This window comes from Protopterus annectens, chromosome 7.part0 (genome assembly GCF_019279795.1).
Source record: "Protopterus annectens isolate FY-2018-M chromosome 7.part0, PAN1.0, whole genome shotgun sequence".
Lineage (NCBI taxonomy): Eukaryota > Metazoa > Chordata > Ceratodontiformes > Protopteridae > Protopterus > Protopterus annectens.
In genome coordinates, this window is record NC_056739.1 from 139,429,517 (window position 1) to 139,445,287 (window position 15,771).

Below are 15,771 nucleotides of genomic sequence, written 5' to 3' on the forward strand. Positions count from 1 at the left end.
CAAAACCAGTAAAACCGTCGGCTCAGAGTACTAAGCCTTTGGCTGGTGGCTGTCTGTGCCTAGATCGGCTCCGGCTGGAGCCGATCCCTCTGAGTCGCAGGTTCCTGTCTCGGCACCACTCGGTGCCGATACCAGAGTCCATGCATTCACGGTCAGCTCCGGCTGGAGCCGACGTGTCCTCGGCTCCTTTGGCTCCATCCATATCTAAGAAGAGGTCAAGATCCCCTTCATTGGAGTCCATCCATTCGGCTCAGAGATCCCCCTGCTCTTGGTGCGGAGCCAATCTTCTCGGTCGTCCAGGCTTTCAGATCACGACCTTGAGAGAGTGGTAAGTAGGCTGTTAAAGTCTCAGGCATTGGCCCAGATGATCTGTAGCCCGTCTCATCAGACGGTAGCTATTACGACTCCACCTATTTTTCCTCCTTCGACTCTCCCTCAGAGTTCGGAGCTGGAGCTCCTCAGAGCTGTGACTGTTGTGGCGTCGGAGCCGATACCTCCCCCTTTGTCTCCTTCGTCTTCCGCTCCGATCTCCTCCTTGATGCCTTCATTGGCCGGATCCGGGCGCCTGGTCTCTCGTCGGCTCCGAGGGGGCGAGTGGCATCGGACCATTGTCAGACCCTGTTCTCCCTCTTGGAGTGTCGGTGCTGGTGAGCTCTGCCCCAACATTGGCCTCGGAGCCTTCCCTGTCGGTGCGACCCGGGGTTCCTACCTCTTCAGAGCGGGGGCCCTCTGGCCTTTCTGATAGGGGAGCCTTCGAGGTGATGAGGAGTGTACTAGCCCCAGGGCATAGTCAACGAGCTCCTCCCACTACAGTGCCTGCTGATGTCCCTTCCCACTCTCTTGCTCCCGGACCCAGAGATCCAACGCCTCAGGTTTCCCCACTGGGAATATCTTCCTCTTCCGAGGCTTCTCCTGACCTGTCAGCGGAGCCTCCGCGTAAGAGGACATGTAAGAGGAAGCATGTGGACTCCCCCGAGTCCATTACGTCTGACAGACTTGGATGAGTCGGAGGGATCCCCAAAGTCCCCCTCTGAGGATGTCTTTCTCAGACATCCTAGAAATCCTAAGGCAGAGGGGGAACTGGTCTTCCCTTAATCCTTCCGAGGACGAGTCGGTGTACCTGGAGGCGTTAGGTTCTCGACCCTCCACCTCCTGGGTGTCTCCGCCTTTCGACCCCCTTATGGAAGTAGTGGCTCGGAAGGCGTGGTCGGCCCCAGATTCGGTGGAACCCACCCCTCGGAGGCCATCTAAATTCATCACAGCACCAGTTGACAATTCCTAACAAAAGGTGTACCGGCAGATGCCATGGTGGTGGCTGCAGCCACCAAGAAGGAACTAGCTGATCCTTCAGTACCTATCCATCCTCCTAATAAGGACTCTAGGACCATGGATATGTACGGTAAGTGGATGTTTTCTTCAGCGACCTTTGCCATGCGGTCGCTGAATTGTCACTTCATCCACCTTCAGAGATATTCTCAAAGAGTTGGGAGAAGTCTTACAGCATCCATCAGCTGCTGGGTCCCAGGATAAAATAAACTCACAGCTTGGAACCCTAAACTCGATTGTTACCTCCTCCATGCGTCTAATTTCATATGCAGCCGATGGAGCGCGTAGGGCCGCCGGCACAGGAGTGGCCTTAAGACGTCATGCCTGGATGCGGCTGTGTAATTTCGTGGACCCTTTCAAGGCGTCCTTCACAAATTCCCCTTTTGATGATTCGGCTTTGTTCGGACCTCAAGTGCAAGACACCTTGACCAGATGCAAACAAGATGGCAAGACTCTTTGCCGTAGGAGTCCGTTTCTCCACCCCTTCAAGACCATACCCTAAGGGTCAGAAGGGTGGGAAAATGTGGTTCCGCAAATCTCAAGGAGTCACTCCTGACGCAAGAGGTCAGTTTACCCCCAGAGAGGGTAACAACAACAGCTGCCGCCCTAGGGGCAGAGAGGGTCTGCAGAACCAGGGAGCCTCTCTCTGACAAACCCTTCCAGCATCCCTGAGATGTTGCCCGATTGTCCACCTTCGGAGGCAGTCGGGGGAAGATTGTTGCTGTACCCAAAAGCCTGGCTTTCCCTTACTCAAGACAAATGGGTACAGCCTATCATATCCGAGGGTTACAAAATTCCCTTTATCCAAACCCCAATTCAGCAAAAGGGAACCCTTCCAGACGTTCCACCCGGTCTAAGGGAACTAGCAGTACCAGAGATATCAAAACTGCTAGCAAAAAGAGCCATCCAGCCAGTCCCAGCAGACCAACTAGGATCCAGAATCTACTCAGTGTTCTTTTTGGTACCGAAAGACAGGGGACTGGAGACCAATATTGGATCTCAGCAAACTAAACAAGTTTGTAAAGAGAACAAGATTCCGGATGGTCACGCTACAGTCTTCTACCCTTTCTAGGCAAGGACAATTGGATGTGCCCCGTGGACCTTCAGGATGCATACTATCACATCAAAATTCACAGGCGCTCCAGAAGGTTTCTCCGCTTTCGGCTGGGGGCCAGTCACTACCAATTCAGAGCCCTGCCCTTTGGTCTCACTACAGCCCCCAGAGTGTTCACCAAATGTATGGCAGCGGTTACGGCTCACCTGAGACGGCAAGGATTCCAGGTGTTTCCATATCTAGACGACTGGCTCCTAACTGCCACCACCAGGCATAGACTTCTCCAAGCCAGAGCTTACACCATTCACATTTACACCATTCACATTTGCAGAGGGCTAGGAATCTCGAATCTCTAAATTTCGAAAAGTCTGCCTTGTCGCCTTGTCAGTGTATTACCTTTATAGGCACCAACTTGAACACCGTACAACTTTCAGCAAAGTTAACAGATCAAAGGGTCTTAGATATTCAAAACCATGTCCATGTTCTTCAGAGCAACAAAATTCAGGCCAGGTATGTCCTGAAAGTATTGGGTCTTATGGCAGCTGCCATAACACTTCTTCCCCTTGCACGTTTTTACATGCGTCTTCTACACTGGATGCTTTTCGCCCAATGGTCCATTCAGCAATTCCCCATGCACCACAAGTCATGATAACTCCAACTTGCAAAAGTCATCTGTCCTGGTGGATATTGTCCCCTCAAGTCCATCAAGGCAGACCCTTTATTCCTCCTCCCCCGGTCGCCATGGTGACATCGGACGCCTCCCTGATCGGGTGGGGGGGGGCATTTTCAGGGTAGGATGGTCCATGGCACTTGGCAACCTTTCGAACGCCACCTACACACAAATGTCCTAGAGATGAGAGCAGTGCTTTTAACATTGCAAGCCCTCCACGACTCTTCCCCTAGGAACTATTGCAATCCAAACGGACAATATGTCCGTAGTGTGGTATATCAACAAGCAAGGCGGAACCAAGTCCTATCCTCTGTGTCGAGAGGCACTCAGACTTTGGCAATGGGCAATCTCCTCTCAGCGGTTTCTGATAGCAACACATATCCCCGGGAACATCATAGCGGACAGGTTGAGCAGAGCTATACTCATGCCACACGAGTGGTCTCTCAAACAATCTGTGGCGGAAGAGATTTTTCAGAAGTGGGGCCTTCCTTGCTGCGATCTTTTTGCTACACCCCAAAACAGCAAATGCCCCGACTTATTCACCCTCTTCCCCCTTCCAGGCCATCCCCTCAGAGACGCTCTAGTCCAAGATTGGCCTCGGACTTCTCTATGCCTTTCCACCCTTTCCTCTAATCCCACAAGTAATTCAGAAAGCAACCGCCTTGAGAGCCAAGTTGATTCTCATTGCCCCTTATTGGCCTCGACCGATATGGTTTCCGTTCCTACATAGTTATCTTTTGGTACAGCCTTGGCATCTGGACCCAGCTCCAGATCTGTTGACCCATCAGTTGGGGCAGCTGCACCAATCCCTACATTCTCTCAACCTCACTGCTTGGTTGCTCCACTTCCGTCCTTAGCCAGGCTTCCTATGATTTCTAATCCCGTCTGGGATATCATAGTAGCTTCCCTTAAATCTTCCACCAGAAGGATTTACACTAGTAAATGGAAACGTTTCTCCTTCTGGGCAAAGGCAAGGAATATAGATCCCTTTATTGCCCCAATTCAAGACTTCCTAGCCGAAATTTTTCATTCAGGGTCTTCTGCCTCTACAGTAAAAGTTCAGTTGGCAGCCAGATCGAATTTTCATACAGGCTTATCGGACCACAACATCATGTCCAATAAGCTTTGCAAAGCTTTCCTTAAAGGTGTATTTTTACTTAAGCCTCCGATGAAAGACCCTCCACCTCAGTGGGATCTTAATTTAGTCCTGACATCCTTGATTCTTCCCCCCTTTGAACCTGCGGTCTCCTGTTTATTGAAATTTCTTTCCTGGAAGACTCTTCCTAGTCGCCATTACTTCTGCTAGGAGAGTATCTGAGCTTCACGCCCTCTGCATTCATCCTCCCTACTTAATCTTCCATAAAGACAGAGTTTCTCTAAGGACTAATCCATCCTTCTTACCCAAGGTGGCTTCGCAGACTAATTTCAATCAATCAATTGATTTCCCAGTTTTTTTCCCAAACTATACTAATAGAGCGGAGCAAAAGCTACATTATCTAGATGTTCACCGCCAGCTCCGATACTATTTGGATAGAACCAAACAAATAAGGAAGTCTGATCAACTGTTTTTATCGTATGCAGAAAATAAGAAAGGCCTTCCTGTTTCTAAGGTAATGCCATCTAGGTGGCTGTCTTCTGTGATTACATCTATTTATCAACTTGGAGGCAGGGAATTAACATCTAAGCCAAAAGCCCATGCAACTAGAGCACTAGCTACATCTACAGCTTTTCAAGCTAGACTACCAATAGACACGATCTGTGCGGCAGCCACATGGGCCTCTCCTCGTACCTTTGTTTCGCATTACAAATTGGACATGGCCTCCAGGGACAGAGCAAAATTTGGTTCCACCGTTCTCAAGAGTCTGTTCCAATGAGCCACCCAGGATGAAAGTGCTAGGGACGTGGTCCCATCCATCAAGAATGAAGGCAAGATTGACAACTTAACATTGAGAAGTTATGCACCTACCATAACATTCCATGTTAGTTGTCTTCTCTCGCCTTCTTTCTTGCGTCCCACCCACCATCCCCCTAGCCTGGACAGACCGAGAAGATCTTACCTTCCTTGAAGGGTCCTTGTATTCCCTTGTTTCACCATCTAGGTGTCCTAGGATATATATAGTGTAGATAACTATCTTTGGGGGGTTTTATCCCTCTTCCTCCTCCTTTCCAGTTGGAGGATTTTGTTTTATTGGCCTATGCTAAGTTTTTCAGCTTCCAAACGAGATCTGGGGAGTTATCGCCTAGCATCATGGGATATAGGGTTGCCTCGAGCTGGTAAAATAAGCTCTCTAGCTTTAGTAAGTGACCGAGTCGGAGCCGAGGATCAGCTCCGAACCCATCCAGCAAGAAAGAAGGCGAGAGAAGACAACTAACATGGAACGTTATGGTAGGTACATAACTTCTCATTTCCAACCTGTAGCTACCTACATTGCTGATTGCTTCCTTGTTAACTTCTCTTCCTTTGTCTCTACCCGCTCCGATGTCCTTCAAGGATGCATCTGCAGTCATAACATATGGGTTGTCCTGCCTCGGGCAGCCCTTCGGTCGGCCGGATTCCAAAGTCTGGGTCTGGCCTCGGCTGATGTCGCACTTTCCCCGACGTCAGAGCGTCTGGGGTATAAAAGCATCAGCAGACGCCATTTTCCTCTGTCTTTCTTGCCGCGCGGTGCCCGAAGCAGAAGCTGTTCGCAAGTGCCGGTCGGTCAGATCCAGTGATTTTAGCTACCGAAGACTTCGAAAAAAGCTAAGTACCCCGTTTGGGACTCTTTCTTGCCTCAGCCGATGTCAAAGTAAATAATTGTTTAACTTGTGGGAAACAAATACCTCATAAGGATTTCCATTCTTACTGCCTTCCTTGCTTAGGCCCAGACCACGACGTATCGGCCTGTTTAGCCTGTGCCTCCTTCAACCGACGAACTCTTAGACGTCGGTCGGAGTTTGCAGAGGAATTTTTTGGTGCCGCTTTTGCTTATAAAATGCCGTCGGAGACTCCGACTTCGCATATGGTCAAACGCAAGGAATGGGACCGACACTCGCGGCCTGCAGTTTCGGCTGAAACCACGGCTAGGCCTACCGCGAGTGTCTGTTTCGGCTGAAACAGAGTCCTTGGCGATTCCTTCTTCCGAAACCATACTTCCAACCACCGAGGCCCGAGAGGCCCCGGCTGAGTCGGCTTCAGAACTACCTACCGAAGCTAGTGTTCAGGAATTGTCCGACACCATACCTTTGGACATTTCTACCCCTGCACGTGGGGCAGCTAGGCCCCCTGCTTCCATGTCCATTAAGGCCTTTTCTAGGGCTAAAGCTGCCAAACTTTCAAAAGCTTTGCCTGCCAAATCTACCCCCCAGAGGCCTTCCTCTAGTTCTCAGATCCTCAGCCTTGCTGAGGACCTTATCTCCTTAATTAGGGGTTCACAACCGCACCCAGACAGGGCCTCTCAACCTCCTCCAGACAAAAGGCCCAGGACTGACCCCTCTGAACCACATTCCTCAGATGATTCCACGGATGGATCTGAGTTGTCAGACCACCAGGAAGGGGCTTACTCGCCTTATGAGGATTCAGATGCAGAGGAATATATTTCTTCGGCCTCCCCTCCTGAAGAGTTTTCCTTTGAGACTTTACACTCCATGAGAGAACATTTTCAATGGCAAGGTCAGGATTTCTCTGATTCTAGAAAAAGATTAAGGACCTTTTTGCATTTGCCTCAGCATAGGCCCTTAGCTATACCTCCTGTTCTAAATGTAATTGATGATGTGTACAATGATGTCAGTACAGCCCCTGATACTCTTCCTCCGGCCCCTGCCAAACCTGACGGATACTACAGGGTCCCGGATTCTCATTTCCATCTGTACAAAGCCCATTCTGCAGACCCAGAAACTATTTCTCATGGCCCTAAAGGGGTTGTAGCCACTACTGCCAAAAATCCTCTACCCTCTGAAAGAGAGTCTAGAGCTTTAGAGAGATGGGGAAAGAAGGTGTATACATCTGCAACTCTTTCCGTCAGGGCATTAAACTGTCAATTTCATATGATACAGTACCAAGAGTATTTGTTAGATGAACTGAATAAGAAACTTTCTTCTCCTGAAACCCTAGACCGTAAATCCCTTCAGGATTTGGTACACAACTCTCAACAGATTAGTAATCATTTCTTAAAATGTGGCTATGATGCACTGGAGGCTTCATTTAGATCAGCTATGACTGGAGCCGTTATTCGTAGGCATGCCTGGCTGAAGGAGCAATCTTTGCCAGACCATGTCAAGGCTAAACTCCTGGATGCTCCAATGGAGAAACAAAATTTATTTGGCTCCTCTGCTCAGGAGATCTTAAAGGTTGAAGAAAAAGCAAAATCTGTGCAAACAGTTAAAGATTTCCTGCAAGTTCAGCCACCGAGGTTCAGCAGAAACTGGCCTACAAAAAATTGGTCCTTTCCAGACTCTGACAGAGCCCAGAGAGGCAGGAACAGGCGCTCTAGACGCAGAGGTCAATCAAAGGGCTCCTACAGAGGCAGTCAGTGGCAGCCTGCCAACCAGAGGAGTAGTGCAACAGCTACAACCGCAACCACTACTACAGGACAGGCTCAATGACTTGACTCATTCCGCCTACCAGGGATCAACTGGAAGCACCCTTTGGCGGAAAACTGGCTTTATTCTCAGAAAACTGGCATATTACAAAGGATACATGGACACTGCAAATAATAGACAAAGGATACAGGTTTCACTTCCACACATTGCCAAAAAGAAGCGGAATGCCAAACCTTCCACCAAATCAGAAGGCAGAGGCTTTAAGACAAATCAGCAATTTACTTCACATGAAAGCTATAGAAAAGGTACCATGTTCAGAACAAGGCCAAGGATTTTACTCCAGACTATTCCTTGTACCAAGAAAAGAAAATCAATGGAGGCCTATTCTCGACCTGTCCGCACTGAACACTTATCTCATTGTGCCAAAATTCAAAATGCTGACCCTACAGCAACTTCTTCCCATGTTGGGCAAGGAGTCTTGGCTGGTGACTCTAGATCTCAAGGAGGCATACCTGCACGTCCCTATTCGACCAAGTTGCAGAAGACACCTCAGATTTCTTGCAGGATCAGAGCATTATCAATTCTCAGCTTTGCCCTTTGGCTTATCTACTGCACCCAGAGTATTCACGAAATGCCTGGCATCAGTAATTGCACATTGCATACTACAGGGAATTCAAATTTTCCCATACCTGGACGACTGCCTAATACAAGCGGACAAGAAAAAATTGATAAAGGACATGGCCTATGCCGTACACCTGCTACAGACCTTGGGATACGCAGTCAACATCCAAAAGTCAAGACTAGTACCATCCCAAAGGATAACCTTTTTGGGTGCAGATCTGGACACAAACACCCAAATGGCCTTTCTCACAGAAGAAAAGCAGAAACGACTTCCAGATTACTTCATGAACCTGACAAGACAAACTCAGCTTACTGCAAGGAAAATCCTGCAGGCCCTGGGCTACATGGCATCCTGCATAATTCTAATCCCACATGCCAGGCTGCATATGAGGAAATTACAATGGTACCTAAGGAGTTTATGGTCTCAGTCAGTCTAGAAACCATGATACCAATCATTCCATGCCTTCAGAAGGAATTCCTGTGGTGGGCTCAGACCTGCCAGTCCAGAGGGTTGCTTTTCAACAAACCAAAAACAAGGCAGACAATCACCACGGACGCCTCAGACCGAGGATGGGGAGCACACATTGAGGACAAATGTATCCAAGGCCTATGGCCTCAAGGACAGCTAAGCATGCACATAAACCAAAAGGAAATGCTGGCAGTGAGGCATGCAATCGAGGCATTCAAGTCCTTCCTCCAACAAGGACATCTGTTAATAAGGACAGACAACACCACGGTCATGTGGTACATAAACAAGCAGGGAGGCACACATTCTTACCCTCTATGCCGGATGGCTATGAATCTGTGGGAACTATGCCTGAATCTCAATATCCAACTACAGGCCCAATTCGTGCCAGGGAAAGAAAATGCGCTGGCGGACAGCTTAAGCAGAACTATCATGGATGCACACGAATGGATGCTGCACCCAGACATCTTCAAACTTATAACAAACACATGGGGAATGCCGGAGATGGATCTGTTCGCCTCCCCACTCGACCATCAACTGAAGACATTCTGCTCAAGGACATACCACCCACAAGCTTGGAGGGTGGACTCTCTCTCTCTCAGCTGGAAAGCCCTAACAGTATATGCCTTCCCACCTCTCCCATTGATGTACAAGGGTCTAATGAAGATCAGGGAGGAACAGCCAAAAGTGATACTAATAGCTCCGGACTGGCCAAGACAACACTGGTATCCATTATAGAGAAGCCTGTCTCAGGCAAAATCATGGCCTCTCCCCCTATGGCCTCTTCTGACGCAGAACAATTTCAAGACCCTGCATCCAAACTTGACACATTGCAGCTAACTGCCTGGAAAATTCCTTAAAGCCTAATCACGCTGTTTTATCTCAGACGGTGAAGGACATTATCCTGGAGGCTCGCAGGCCTTCCACAAGGAAGACATACTCTGCCAAATGGAAGAGATTTCTCATTTGGAGCACAGCAAAGGACAGGGATGTCAGTGGCAAACCTAGCACTTATCCTAGAATATTTAGCAGAATTGTTCCACAGTGTTCTGTCCTATTCTTCCATTAAGATTCATGCTTCAGCAATTTCAGCAGAATACAATGTGGATCCACTTCTTCTCACACCCTCTCCTCAGACAATTTCTGAGAGGGATCAAAAATATTAAACCTCCAAGAAGACCCCCTCTACCAGCCTGGGATCTCAACTTTGTGCTGGAGAAACTGACACTACCTCCTTTTGAACCAGCAGCATCAGCGGATCTACAGTTCCTATCTTGGAAAACTGCATTCCTTCTGGCAATCACTTCAGCAAGAAGAGTATCTGAGTTACAAGCATTAATGGCAGTGCAGCCTTTTCTTATTTTCCACCAGGACAGGGTGTCACTAAGAACCAATCCTACTTTTATGCCAAAGGTGGTGTCTAGGGTATCCTTGAACCAAGCTATTCACTTGCCTACGTTCTTCCCTAATCCACAGAATAAAGAGGAAAAACTTTTGCGCACCCTGGATATACACAGGCAATTACGCTACTACTTGGACAGAACAAAAGCTAGCAGGAAAACTGACCAGCTTTTTGTAGCATATGCAACTGGGGTGCAAGGAAGAGCAGCTTCCAAACAATTTCAAAATGGATAGGAAATTGCATTCGCTTTTGCTACTCCTTTCATGGAAAGACAGTTCCTGAAAATATCAGGCCTCACTCCACAAGGGCCATGGTCACCACTACAGCCTTCCTACGGGGGGTGGCTACCAAGGACATTTTAGAAGCTGCTACTTGGAGCTCCGTGCATACATTTGCCAAGCATTACAATCTACCTTTATACTCTAGATCCAGAGCAGGGTTTGCAACTGCAGTCCTGCAGGGGATCTTAACTACATCATCCTTTTCTTAGTACCTCCTCACCCAGATTGGCGCTGGTATTCTACCCATATGTTATGACTGCAGATGCATCCTTGAAGGACATAGTACAGTTTTGTACCTACCATAAATGTAGATGTCCGATAGGTATGCATCTGCAGTCAGGATTACCCTCCCTCCTTCCCCTCTGTGATATTCCTAGGGTGGCTTACCCCTCTTTTAGCTAGCTTGGGGAATCTATTATGGTGTATTTGTTTATCATGTATATAATTTGCAAATGTTTGGAACTTTCAGCATTTATCCAAATTTAGCCTTCCTAGAGGGCACCTGGCATCTGGGGCAAGAAAAACTGAGGAAAATGGCGTCGGCTGATGCTTTTATACCCCAGACGCTCTGACGTCGGGGAAAGTGCAACATCAGCTGAGGCCAGACCCAGACTTTGGAATCCGGCCGACCGAAGGGCTGCCTGAGGCAGGACAACCCATATGTTATGACTGCAGATGCATACCTATTGAACATCTATATTTATGGTAGGTACAAAACTGTACTTTCGCCCTGCGGGTTCACTACGCTCCCCTACCCCCAAATCCCACCCACCCCAGTGCATCCACACTTATACCTACCTAACAACACCCCCTCTCCTTTTCCTCCAATTACAACCTAACCACAACTAGCCAATAGTCTCTTTTCCCTCCATACTACTTCGTTTAACCACACCGTTTCACATACACCACTTAACTTGCCTAACTACCACACCCACTTCACTTGTACTAGTTACTAAAAGTTAATACCCACCTTTAACATGTATAAACTCCCCACCCTAGTACTCAAACATACCATAGTTGTGCTCTCACTTATTCCCACTTTAATATTAGCACACCTTACTACCTCCTATGAACAACCACTACTATCGCCCCTTAACAACCCAGCTAAACAAACTTCCTCTTTAATTCCTACCTACCTCAACCATCACATCAACATAACTTCCACACCTAGCTATCTTTTACCTAGATATCATAGAATAACCCACATAAAACATGTACACCCAAATCCCAGAAGGATACCCCTTCCTCATAGTAAATATACAAACACTGCATACCTAACCCTACTGCTCTCACTTACGAATGGAAATATTCACCCAAACCCAGGTCCAATTGCCTCCTCCTTAAATCAATCCATTTATCTAAACCCCACTGTTAACCCACTATTTAAAAAACCCAAAAACTCACTCTCAATTGCTAACCTCAACATACGTAGTATTTATTAATAATAAAACAACTCAACTATATGCTCTCTTAGAACTCTGCTCCTTTGATATTATTTGTCTAAAAGAAACCTGGTTAAAACCCTTAACAAGAGACAACGAACTTATTCCTCCTGGCTATAATATCTTGCGTCTTGACAGAGAATCTAAAAAAGGTGGTGGTATAGCTATCCTATTTAAATCCAGCCTTCAAATAACCACATGTCCTTCATGGATGCATCTGCAGTCATAACAAATGGGTTGTCCTGTCGTCAGGCAGCCCTTCGGTCGGCCGGATTCCAAAGTCTGGGTCCGGCTTCGGGTGATGTCGCACTTCACCCGACGTCATCTCTGCTGGTCTTCGGGTATAAAGGCATCAGCCGACGCCATTTTCCTCAGTCTTTCTTGCCGCGTGGCGCCCGAAGCAGAAGCTGTTCGCAAGTGCCGGTCGGTCAGATCCAGAGATTACTACTACCGAATACTACGAAGACTTCTAAAAAGCTAAGTACCCCGTTGGGGGCTCTTTCTTGCCTCAGCCGATGTCAGAAAAAGTCAATAACTGTTTAACTTGTGGGAAACAAATACCTCAAAGATTTCCACTCTTACTGTTTGCCTTGCTTAGGCCCAGACCACGACGTAGCAGCCTGTTCGGCCTGTGCTTCCTTCAACCGACGAACGCTTAGGCGTCGGTCGGAGTTTGCTGAACAGTTTTTCGGCTCAGATTTTGCGTACATTATGCCGTCGGATCCTCCGACTACCCAAATTGTTAAAAAACGCAAAGAAAAGACCGACACTCGCAGTCCGCGGTTTCGGCCGAAACCACGGTTAAGCAAGCCGTGAGTGTCTCTGTTTCGGCCGAAACCGAGAAAACTGGTCAATCTTCAGCCGAATCCATGACTACTACTGAGGCTCCTGCTACCTTACCTGAATCAGCCTCAGAAATTTTGCCTACAACTGTGGTTCCTACTGATTTATCAGACACCATCCCTTTGGATATCTCTACCCCAGCACGTGGTGCTGCTAGGCCTCCTGCAGCCATGTCTATTAAGGCCTTTGCCAGGGCTAAAGCAGCCAAATCAGCTAAATCAGTGCCTGTTAAACCACCCTCACTCAGGCCCACTTCTAGTTCACAAATGCTTACTCTGGCAGAAGATTTAATATCCTTAATTAGGGGATCCCAATCTCACCCAGACAGGGCCTCTCGACCCCCAGAAAAGATACCTAGGGCAGAGCCCCCAGAGCCTGTGTCCTCTGATTCTGCGGATGACTCAGACATTACAGACCAGCCAGAGGCTCCTTTTTCCAATTATGAAGATTCAGATGCTGAAGAATCCATTCCAGCTGCCTCTCCACCAGAGGAATTCTCCTTTGGGGAAACCTTACATGCCATGAGAGAACAATTCCAATGGCAGGGACAAGATTTCTCTTCAAGAAAAAGGCTTAGGACTTTTCTGCATTTACCACAACATAGGCCCTTAGCTATACCTCCTGTCCTGTCTGTTGTGGACGATGCATTTAATGATGTCTGCACTGCACCTGATTCTTTACCTCCAGCCCCTGCCAAACCAGATAGATTTTACAGGGTGCCAGACACTCATCACCACCTATACAAGGCCCCACTTGCAGACCCCGAAACTATATCCCAGGGGCCTAAGGCAGTAGCCTCGACCACAGCAAAAACCCCTATTCCCTCTGAAAGGGAATCCAGGTCCTTAGAGAGATGGGGGAAAAAAGTCTACACCTCTGCTACTCTCTCAGCTAGAGCTTTAAACTGTCAGTTTCACATGATCCAATACCAAGAGTTTATGCTTGATCAGTTAATTAAAAGCTGTCCTCTGATGAAGGTTTAGATAAGAAATATGTATTAGAAATGGTGAATAACATCCAACAGGTTAGTAACCATTCTTTAAAATGTGGCTATGATGCACTGGAGGCTTCATTTAGATCAGCCATGACTGGCACAGTGATAAGAAGGCATGCATGGTTGAAAGAACAGGTCTTACCGGATCATGTTAAAGCTAAGCTATTGGATGCTCCTATGGATAAGGCCAGTCTATTTGGGGAACCTGCCCAGCAGGTAATGAAGAAAATGGAAGAGAAGGCAAAATCTGTACAAACAGTTAAAGATTTCCTACAGGTTCAGCCCCCAAGGTTTAGCAGGAATTGGCCTGCCAAAAATTGGTCCTTTCCTGACTCCACACGATCACAAAGGGGTAGGAACAGACGCTCTAGGGGCAGAAATCAATCCAGAGGAGGTGCCTACAGAGGACGACAGTGGCAAGGCAATAACCGAGGCACAGACACAACCACTGCCACTGCAACCGGACAATCAGTGACTTGGCTCTGTCTCCGCCTACCAGGGAGCAATTAGCAGCACCATTAGGCGGAAAGTTAGCCTTATTCTCGAAAAATTGGCACTATATCACAAAAGACAAGTGGATTTTGCAAACTATAGACCAAGGCTACCGGTTCCACTTCCACACTTTACCAGTAAAAAGAGGAATGCAAAACCTGCCCCAAATCCAAAAAATAGAAGCCCTGCACCAGATAGCGGAATTAATAAAAATGAGAGCTGTGGAAAGAGTACCAATAACAGAACAGGGCAAAGGATTCTACTCCAGACTCTTCCTAGTACCAAGAAAAGTCTCGACCTGTCCATCTTAAACACATACATCATTGTCCCAAAATTCAAAATGCTGACCCTACAGCAACTTCTTCCCATGCTGGGCAAGGAGTGTTGGCTGGTAACTCTAGATCTCAAGGAGGCATACCTGCACGTCCCCATTCGACCAAATTGCAGAAGATACCTCAGATTTCTTGCAGGATCAGAGCATTATCAATTCTCAGCATTGCCCTTTGGCTTATCTACTGCCCAGAGTATTCACAAAATGCCTGGTATCAGTAATCGCTCACTGCAGAGTACAGGGAATCCAAATTTATCCATACCTGGACGACTGCCTGTTACAAGCGGACAACAAAAGCAAACTGACAACAGATTTACAAAGGGTCATTTACTTGCTACAAGCCCTGGGATACACAGTCAATTTACAAAAGTCAAGGCTGATACCATCCCAGACAAGAACTTTCTTGGGCGCGGAATTGGACACAGTAAAACAGATGGCATTCCTAACTGCAGAAAAACAAAAAGAGCTTCCTCTTTACTTCTTGGCATTAACAAAGCAGAACAAACTAACAGCAAGAAAAGTTCTACAGGCCTTGGGATTCATGGCATCATGCATAATCTTGGTCCCACATGCCAGACTGCATATGAGAAAGTTAGTGGTACCTAAAGAATTTATGGTCTCAACACAGGCACAGCTTAGAAACAGAAATACCACTAATCCCATGCTTAAAACAGGAGTTCCTATGGTGGGCTCGGGCATGCCAGTCAAACCCAGGCTTACCCTTCCACAACCTTCGAGCAAACCAAACCATCACAACGGACGCCTCAGACCTAGGATGGGGGGCACACATGCTGGACAAATGCGTACAAGGACTGTGGACTCGGGACCAGCTGCACATAAACCAAAAAGAAATGCTAGCAGTAAAACTGGCAATCCTAAAATTCAGACCATTCCTCAAAGAAGGCCATTTGATGATAAGGACAGACAACACCACAGTCATGTGGTACATCAACAAACAGGGAGGCACTCATTCTTATCCCCTATGCAGAATGACTTTGGACCTTTGGAATCTGGCTCTCAGCTACTACATCCAGTTACAGGCAATATTTGTACCGGGAAAAGAGAACACCCTAGCAGACATTTTAAGCAGAACCACCTCGGATGCTCACAAATGGATGCTACACCCGGACATCTTCAGGGCCATCACAAAGAAATGGGGAATGCCACAAATAGATCTATTCGCTTCCCCACTAAATCACCAGCTCAAAAAATTCTGCACACGGACATTCCACCCACTTGCATGGAAGGTGGACTCTCTATCCTTCAGCTGGAAAGGCCTGACAGCATATGCATTTCCACCTCTTCCCTTGATGCACAAGGTACTACTG

General features: G+C 47.5%; 1 protein-coding gene across 3 annotated transcripts in view; it reads left to right on the top strand.

The window, feature by feature from the left end:
* The window catches only part of LOC122806287 (probable E3 ubiquitin-protein ligase makorin-2), a 981,697-nt gene that overhangs the window by 885,615 nt on the left and 80,311 nt on the right, over positions 1-15,771 (top strand). The gene's annotated exons all lie outside the window — the stretch shown is intronic.